The sequence below is a fragment of the Pteropus vampyrus genome, unplaced genomic scaffold, assembly GCF_000151845.1.
Source record: "Pteropus vampyrus isolate Shadow unplaced genomic scaffold, Pvam_2.0 Scaffold25, whole genome shotgun sequence".
NCBI lineage: Eukaryota > Metazoa > Chordata > Mammalia > Chiroptera > Pteropodidae > Pteropus > Pteropus vampyrus.
Genome location: NW_011888806.1, coordinates 1,028,378 through 1,037,535, shown reverse-complemented (window position 1 = coordinate 1,037,535; position 9,158 = coordinate 1,028,378). Strand labels below are relative to the sequence as shown.

Genomic DNA, 9,158 nt, shown 5'->3' with positions numbered 1-9,158 from the left:
TGTCATGTCATAGATCAAGTTATGCAGAATTCTTTAAATATAAATAAAAATGGTATTTTTAAAATAATTAAAATATTTGGTTAACATTAATAAAACTAAATTCATTAAGAAAGCTATAGTAAATGGGCTATGATTTAAAACATATTTTTTTATGTTTATTTTTTGAATAAATTGGGGTGACATTGATTAATAAAATCACACAGGTTTCAAGAGTATAATTCGATAACATATCATATGTATATCGTACTGTTTACCAGCCAAAGTTAAATTTACTTCCGTCATCATATATTTGACCCCCTTTACCTATATCTATCTTCCTCCCCCCCTCCTTTCCCTCTAGTAACCACTAAACTATTTGTACGTGTCCATAAGTCACTGTTTGATTGTCATGTTTATTTGGTGCTTTCAGTTTTATGTCCCATATATAAGTGAAATCATATAGGTCTCAACTTTTTCTGTCTGATTTATTTCACTTAGCATAATAACCTTAAGATCTATCCATGTTCTCTCAAATGGCCGTATTTCATCTTTTCTTATGGCTGAGTAATATTCCATTGTGTATATGTACCACATCTTCCTTATCCAATCATCTACCAAAGGGCACTTTAGTTGTTTCCAAGTCTTGGTCATAGTGAATAATGTTGCTATGAACATCAAGATGCATATATCTTTATGGATAAATGTTTTCAAATTTTCTGGGCAAATACGCAGGAGGGATTACTAGGTCATGTGATAATTCTATCTTTAATTTTTTTAGGAAACTCCGTACTGTTTTCCATACCCATTTACATTTCCCCCATAACCTCTCCAACGCTTGTATATTACCTGTCTTGTTGATGACAGCCACTCTAATAGGTGTGAGGTCGTATTTCATTGTGCTTTTGATTTGCATTTCTCTAAAAGCTAGTAAAGATGAGCATCTTTTCAAATGTCTGTTGGCCATTTTTATGTCTTCCTGAGAGAAGTGTCTGTTCAGGTTCTCTGCTCATGTTTTTAATTGGATTTTTTTTTAATTGTTGAGTTGTATGAGTTCTTTGTATATTTTGGGTACTAGGCCCTTATTAGAGGCGTTGGTTACAAATATCTTCTCCCGTTCAGATGGTTGCCTCTTTGTCTAGTTGACGTTTTTGTTTTGTTTTGTTTTGTTTTATTCTGTGCAGAAGCTTTTTGTATGAAATAATCCCATTTATTAATTTTTGCTTTTACTTTCCCTTGCCTTTGAAGTCAAATTCATAAAATCCTCTCTAAATCCAAGGTCCATGCTCTTAGTATCTATGTTTTCTTCTATGCAATTTATTGTTTCAGGTCTTTGATTCATTTTGAGTTCATTTTGGTGTGTGGTGACAGACAGAAGTCTAGTTTCATTCTTTTGTATATGGCTTTCTAATTTTCCCAGCACCATTAAAGGGGCTTTCCTTTCTCCATTGTATATTTTTGACTCCTGTCAAACTATTTGCCCATATACATTGGGTTTATTTCTGGATTCTCAATCCTGTTCCATTGGTCTGTGTGTCTGTTTTTCTGCCAATACTATGCTGTTTTGGTTACTGTTGCTTTGTAGTACAATTTGAAGTCAGGCAGAGTGATACCTCCAGCCTTGTTCTTTTTTCTCAGGGTGGCTTTGGCTATTCAGGGTCTTTTTTGCTTCCATACAAATCTGATGGTTGCAAAACTTTTTTTAAATGGCTAATTTTTACCATTTTAATTGTGACTATTTACTATATTTATAACTTGCTAAAAATGGTTAGGTTTCTACAAGTGTTTGTATTTGAATGTTTCTTTGAAGAGGCTTGCTATAATAAAGCTAAATTCACTGAGTTTAGAGTTTTCTGAAAGAAGAGCCTACATGATTTATATAGTGACAAGTCAATTAAACAAAGGTTAATACTTTCATTTGCAACTTAAATGAATAAATTCTGCTTCTTAAATCCATATTATATGGATTAAATGACAGAATGAGGTTTCATGCTCTGATGGACACGTTTTGTTTATATTACTAATGTTTACTTCCAAAGACTTAAGGCTTTCCTCATCTGGCTTCATACGCATGACCCGCAAGGCCAGTCATAGCCCTTGCATGACTTTAGACATGTTTCTCCACTGGCCTCTGGCTAAACTTGTTCTACGGGTTGAAATATAAAGACTAAAAAACAAAGAGGATTATATTCATACAATATATTTAAACTAATTTTTCTCAAAATACAGTTTATGGATCATAGACATCAGAATCATCCAGATTAGTGTTAGAACACAGATTCCTTCGATTCATGCCAAAATAATAAATCATATGCTCTGAAAACAGAACCAAAGAAACACAATTTTAACAAAACCTATTGCTTTAGACCTCTAAAAACTATAATGATTTAGTATGTAAGTATTCTCAAATACTATATTTTAACATTAAATCATTTCTTCCTCAAATAATCTCAAAAAATAGTAATCTAGAGAATAAATCTTCTCGAATTATGGAAGAGACTATCATTTTCTCTAGAATATATCTGAATCTCTTATGTCTCTGTGCTTTCCTATAGTAAAGCCTCAATCAATGCTTGTTCATCTGAACTGAGCCAAACCAAGAAAGGAAGAGTCAGTTTAGAAACCCACTAAAAACTTCCCCTGCCTTTAAGCATTTTAACCATTCTGTTCTTATTTTACTTTCTTTTTCAATAATTGCCTATGGAACAATGAATACCTTGAATTAATATTTCTATTTACAATGTGAAAATGCTATTTAGATGATATATCACATAAATGTTTGTAAATAAGTTTAGATCAATTGTTGCTTGAGAAAAAAAGAGATTAGTAGGATACTAGCACTATTTATATAGAAAAGAGACTTTTCAGTGTATATCCTTTAACACATTATAAATTCTATCATGGACATGTCATACTATTTCAATTTTTAGCCAAATGTGCAAAACTTATTTCATGACCATGGAAGTTTAATTCTTTGAAGTATATTATCACTTCTATTTCATTTTAGTCCGTTATTTTCTGAAACAAACCTTAAACCTAAATCTAAATTCAAGCTCTTAAGACATGTACCCTTCACAAATTCTCTAAACCTTGTTAAATTTTAATTTCCTCCTTTATAAAAGGGGGATAAAATGGCCCAGAAAAGTTAAGCAACTTCCACAAAGTCACACAATGAATAAGGACCAAATTATTCAACTACTTTTAATCTGTTTAACACCCCTGAGAGGAAAAGAGAAATAAAATTTTTTAAATTTTATAGAAAACTAAGTTAATAGCTGAGCTGTACTAGCTCTATGGTTTTAACAACGTTTTATTATGTCACACTGCCTTCTTAATCTTCTTTAGCTGTCTCGAGCACCTTTCAAAAATATCAAATTTACCGAACAAATATCATGTTAATTAAATGAGAATGTTATGCCTTTACTTGAATATGGCATTTCCATAACAGGTCAATTGGATCTAAGAGATGGAATAAATTGAGGTCTATATGATAAATTTAGGGGATTTTTTTCCTGACTTATTAATTTATTAGCATACCAAAAGTGAATATAATTTGGGTTTTACAACCTATCTTTTAAAGTCATAAGTACATATACATTTAAGGAAAATAAAAATGTCATAATCCTAAAAATCAAGTTTCTGCAAATCTCCACATTTTCACATTGCTAATTGTCAAAGCTGCCACACACTGCTACTTTCTAAACCTGTTACAAATAATATTTTTTTTAAAAAAAATCTGGCATTAAATGTTATTTTCCTAGACACCAAACAGCCCTAAGTCCCATCTTTTGGTGAAGGCTGCCTCTCTGTGGCAGCATGCAATGTGTCATGTTCTTTGAGGGACAATTTTCTCTATCTTTTTTTTTAACTAATAGAAAAAACCTATAAAATGTTTTTAAATACATAAATTTAAATATAGTATCTTTACCACTTATTTCAATATATTCTTAGCTCTGTATTTGGAAAGGTATTTAGACTCTGAGAAACCATCTCACTCACCTAGGCAAGCATGAATAACCACAGATGAAAACAGTATTTATGCAAGTAACAGAAACCAAGTAAAAGAGAATTGCTCAAATAGAATAGTCATGTTTACTGTCTTTTTTGAAAACCGACGTCATTATTCACCTTGCACTGAGTGACCTCTGCTGGTCAGAAAGACAGTTATTAACAGATGTCGTACCTACCAGAAAGCAGCTGTTTTTCGAGTTACTGAAAAATCCTAAGTGAGCCATACTATGATGCCTCCTATTCACTTAAAGAACAGTGATACAGGTGCATATCCTATTTCAAACACTGAAAGTCAAGAAGCAAATATCAAATGGATATCTTTAAACAAACATTGAGTTAATTGTTCTTTCTCTATTAATGACCATTTCAGTTAAAACGAAAGGCTCAAAAACCTTCTTAATATAAGACATATTTAAAAAGAACATTCTCTAATAAAATTTTTTTGAGATTTGGTGCTTTTAACCACATTATAATGAAAATATTAGCAGTTGTATATTTTTAACTGAAAAGAACAAAATCTCTCTCCATCATAAGCATGTGACTTGTTATATCTCAAAAATAACAGATTTAGTTAATTAAGCAGTACAGTCACAGAAGTTACATTTACTGTCTCTAAAGTAGAATATGTTACCTTATCAGAAACAGTAAAAACTAATTAAGAGAGGATACCCAGAGGGTAACTGTAAACATTTCAATAACCAATTCAAGCTGCTTTGCTGTTTTTGTTTTAAGGTATACCAAAAGGCATCAATGAGAAAACCATGCAGATTTTTTAAAAATAATTTTAATAGAGGTCAAAACCTTTGACATGAAGTATACCAATAAAAGCACCAAAAAAATTATTATAAGTCCTGACTGCTAATGATTGCAGTATACTCCTCCCTTCTTTTTTGTTTTGTTTTGTTTTGTTTTGTTTTGTTTGTTTAATAATGTCCAGGAGGGAAAAAAAAGAAACATATTTGGTCTCTGCTTCAGCAAATACTGAAATCTATTTATATGCAAATAAGCTATCCATTATTAGTATGAGAAGAGACTTGTGCATAAGGGAAGAAATAAATTATCACTGGAAACCATTAATGAAATCTATTTCAAAACATAACATTTTACAAGAGCCCTCATTCATGTAATATTTGTTTAAGCCTCTAGGGAAAATGGTGAGTTCTACACTTAGATGAAACCTGATACTACATTATTTCACATGCCAATTTGTTTTGTAAAATGCATTTATCCTTTCTTTAGAAATGAATTGGTAATTGCAATTCCAATGAGTCTTTTTAGAGAACTTTATCATTGAAGTCAGAGTCCTATGTGTTTGTAATATAATTGCTAGACTTTTCAGGGGAGTTACAATAATTGCTATTCCCTGAGATTTGAAAACATTAACATGCATTTTTATACTCTAATAGTAGTAACATAAAAATAAATGAGTTTTAAAAAGAAGGAACATGAGTCTTTCTGGAATAAGTTGAATGTCTATGGAAAAGAACAAAGTAAGCAATAATCGATAAAGACTATAAAATAATGTCATATGCTTTGCCCATTTTCTCTTTGGGTTTCTTGTTTTGTTCTCGAGTTTATAAATTGCTTGTTTAGATCAGATTTGAGTCTCTCGAGAGTTTTAAACATTGCAGATATCTTCTTCCTTTTGTTATCTACTTTGCCTAAGGTGCCTAATGTTGAACTATAATCCTTAGTTTTGACATAATCAAGCTTACACAATTTTTTGCCTTATGGCTCCTATTTTTGAAGTTTTTAAGAAGTCTTTCTCTACTTTTTAGGTTGCAATGGTATTCTCCAATATTTTCTTCTATTAACTTTGTAGTTTTCCTTTACATTTAGGTCTTTAATCCATATGGATTCCATCACTGTATGTGATATTTTGTAAGTCTCTAGCTTTATTTTTCTTTAGTTAGTATGCTCAGTTTCCAACTATGCTCTACTAAAATTTTCCTTTACCCATTGATTTGTATTGACATCTTTATGATAAACTGTCTTCTTATATACATGGATCTGTCTCTGAGCTCTTTTCTTTGTTTCATTATCCACTTATCTTGTTTTTGTGCCAAAATCACAATAGTTTTAATATAGTTCTGCAATGTCTTAATAAACGGTATGAGAATTTCTCACTTTTTTATTCTTCTTTCTGTTATACATATACCTTTATTTTTATATAAAATTTATGTCTATCAATTTTTTCAAAAAGTCTAACTAGATTAAAATTGGGAAAAATAAAAAATCTTTATTATATAAAGTCGGCCACTCGAGAGCCTTGAATTAGCTCTTCATTTATTTAGACCATTATCAGAATTTACAAATTTTCTTTACAAAAATCTTTTATCCTCTCAGTTAATTCCTTTTGAGAGTTGTATGTACTTTTATTATTTTTTAACATGGTAACTGCACTTGAATTATGTATGCCATTTTTACATCTAGCAAGTATGCAAAATTTTATTAGTTTTAGTAGTTCCTGCATTTTTAAAAATTGTTTTGCTATATGATACTGTAATCTAAAATTAAAGGTAGTTTTATCTTTCTTTCATTTCTTCCATTCCTTCTGTGTTCTTAGGTATTCTATCCTTACGTACTGGTGTGAACCACCTACTTTGTTAAGAAGGTATGGTAACAATGGGTGTCCTCTTCTTCCTTCCTTTAGGAACAGTGTTTAGTGCAAATTCGTGGTTTATAAATTTTATCAAGTTAAAGAACTTACTTGTATTGGTAGTTTTCTGAGTTTTGTTTCTTAAGTACAAATAGGTAAAAATTTAATTAAGATATTGTTTCTGCAGTTCTTTATTAAAGTACTTTTTAAAATAATACGGTACAAAAAAATAAAAACACCTTAGAACACACTGCTACCAAAACTCTTCTTGTCTCTATCCCTGTTGATTTATCTTTGCTGCTAGATGACTGAGCGGTCTGAGATGCAATGTTCTCCTGCACATCACTCTCTACTACCCTTCAGATTAGCATTTAAGAAAAAAGGACACATGAGAGTGAGGATGAGATATTAAGTGGGAAGAAAGTTAGCTGCTCTACTTATTCATGCTAAAGGAACACCTACTATTCAATATATCCCTCACTCTGCCAAATAATATAGAGTTGCAAATCAGAACTGTTATTAAAAGAAAGAATAGTACCACTTATATCAGTGTGCCCAAAGAGCACCCAAATAGATACACGGTCTTTTTAAAAATATATGAACAGACACCAAAGATCACCTGGCATATGAGAGGAGCTAACAGCACGAAAGGCAAAAACAAAATAAATTTTAAAAACTGATTTTAGAGAAAAAAAGTAATTGTTTAGGAAAAAAATAAAACTTTAAAGAATTAAATAAATAACATACTAAATTTCATTTATAATAATTTTGTTTCTGTAAACCAAAGAACAGAGAACAAGAATGTATTCCAAGAGCACATAACTGTAGGTATAGAAAATTCAATGAGAAAAGAAAAATAGCTAAAGAAAAAAACCTTTCAGCATATAGAGCAAAAGGAGAGAGAGAAAGACAGAGAGAGAAAGGGAGAGAATATGATAGAAAGGTAAAGAGCTATCTTTTAAAAAGCCACCTGGCAGGTCCAAAATCCTGTTTCCAGAAAGAGAAAATAAAAATGCTGAGAGAAAATTATGAAATAAATTCTAGATGTACAGAAAAGCAGAGAATTCCTCAAATGTAAAAGGCCTCTAAAAATGTAAAGGACCTGAGTATAGCAATTGATAAAGATACTCAGCCATAGGTACATCATTGTGAAATTGTAGAATATTGGGCATAAAAAGAAAATCTTAAGTGTTTCCACAGAAAGGAAGACAAGACCTACAAAGGAACAAAATTGCAAAATGTGATTTGATTGCATTTGCATCAGTAAAATGATATTAGAAGATAATGGAGCAAAATAAGACAATGTAAGAGAAAAATGAAGACATTTTGAAATATAAAGTCCTGCCACCACTTCAATAAAATAAAAGCCCAGAACTAATATACATCATTCCTAGAGGAAAACCAGTGCAAGCAAAAGGAGACCAATGAAGCTCCCAGAAAGAGGTCCCCAGGTTTAAAAAAAAAAAAAAGTGTGAATGACACTTTGGATAAAGTGATAACCAACTCAGGAAGGAAGAAAGAAAATTTCTACGATTCCACTTATATTAGGTATCTATAATAGAAGGGAATAATAGTGAAATTCACAGAGACTGAAAGTAGAATGGTGGTTTCCGGTGGGGAGCAGGTATCGTTTAATGGGTGGAGTTTCAAGTTTTACAAGATGAAAAGAGTCCCGTGGGTGGATGGTGGTGGTGATGGTAGCACAACAATGTAAATGTACTTAATACCACTGAACTGTACTCTTAAAAAATGGTTGATGGTAAACTTTATGTCGTGTATTTTTTAAAATGATAATTTAAAGTACCAGATAAATCTATTTTAAAAGTGTAGTTTAAATATGAAGCTAATTAAAATGTGGCAAAATTTAAGCAACTAATAGAATGTAGAAGAGAAAATCCAAGTGATTTTTATAAAAATATTCTGAAAAGCCTGAAGATCATGGGATTGCAACAACAGAAAAAAATTCACCCCTTCATTTCATTTGCTTCATCATTGAATAATTTAAAAAATTTGTCTCTGGAAACATGAAAGAATGAGGCAATAGTCTTGCTTTCCTCTGCTCTCTTTTATACAATTTGGTTTGTTATCATGTAGATGTATTATATACAGACACACGAATACACACACACCTCTGTGGCTTCTGTTTCTAAAAGTATATGTTCTGCAGAGATAAAAACAGAATTTTGAAAAGGAAATTATGCTTTAGGCTGAAATATCTGAGTCTTTAAATATATTTGAAATTCACAAAGTCATCAGAAAGAATAGATAAAAATTAAATATGTAATTGTCTACAGATTTGTTTCTATAGTAAAATATTATTAAAAAGGTAAAATTATATAAATAAATATATTAGGCATATACTATGTTCATATATATTTTTATGATGTCTCTAGCTCATGGTTCCACATTAGCTTTATATTTACCCTTTTAAATATTTATGTTCTTTAAGAAATCATTGAGAAATTTAAATAAAATGTCTTTTATATGAGTGTAATTGTCTAGAACTAATTTTCCAACATGGGTTTTGTTGTGTTTCAGGGAAAAAGTGATATGTTTGCCAAATGAATAGAGT

At 30.8% G+C, this 9,158-nt stretch overlaps 1 protein-coding gene and 1 long non-coding RNA gene across 2 annotated transcripts in view; one reads left to right on the top strand and one right to left on the bottom strand.

Moving 5' to 3' along the window:
- Window positions 1-9,158, bottom strand: part of STPG2 (sperm tail PG-rich repeat containing 2) — a 260,198-nt gene that overhangs the window by 16,595 nt on the left and 234,445 nt on the right. The gene's annotated exons all lie outside the window — the stretch shown is intronic.
- LOC111737260 overlaps window positions 808-9,158 on the top strand; it is an 18,259-nt gene continuing 9,908 nt past the window's right edge. Inside the window, exon 1 of the long non-coding RNA XR_002779395.1 lies at window positions 808-934. This is a non-coding gene — a long non-coding RNA (uncharacterized LOC111737260). The remainder of the gene's footprint in view (window positions 935-9,158) is intronic.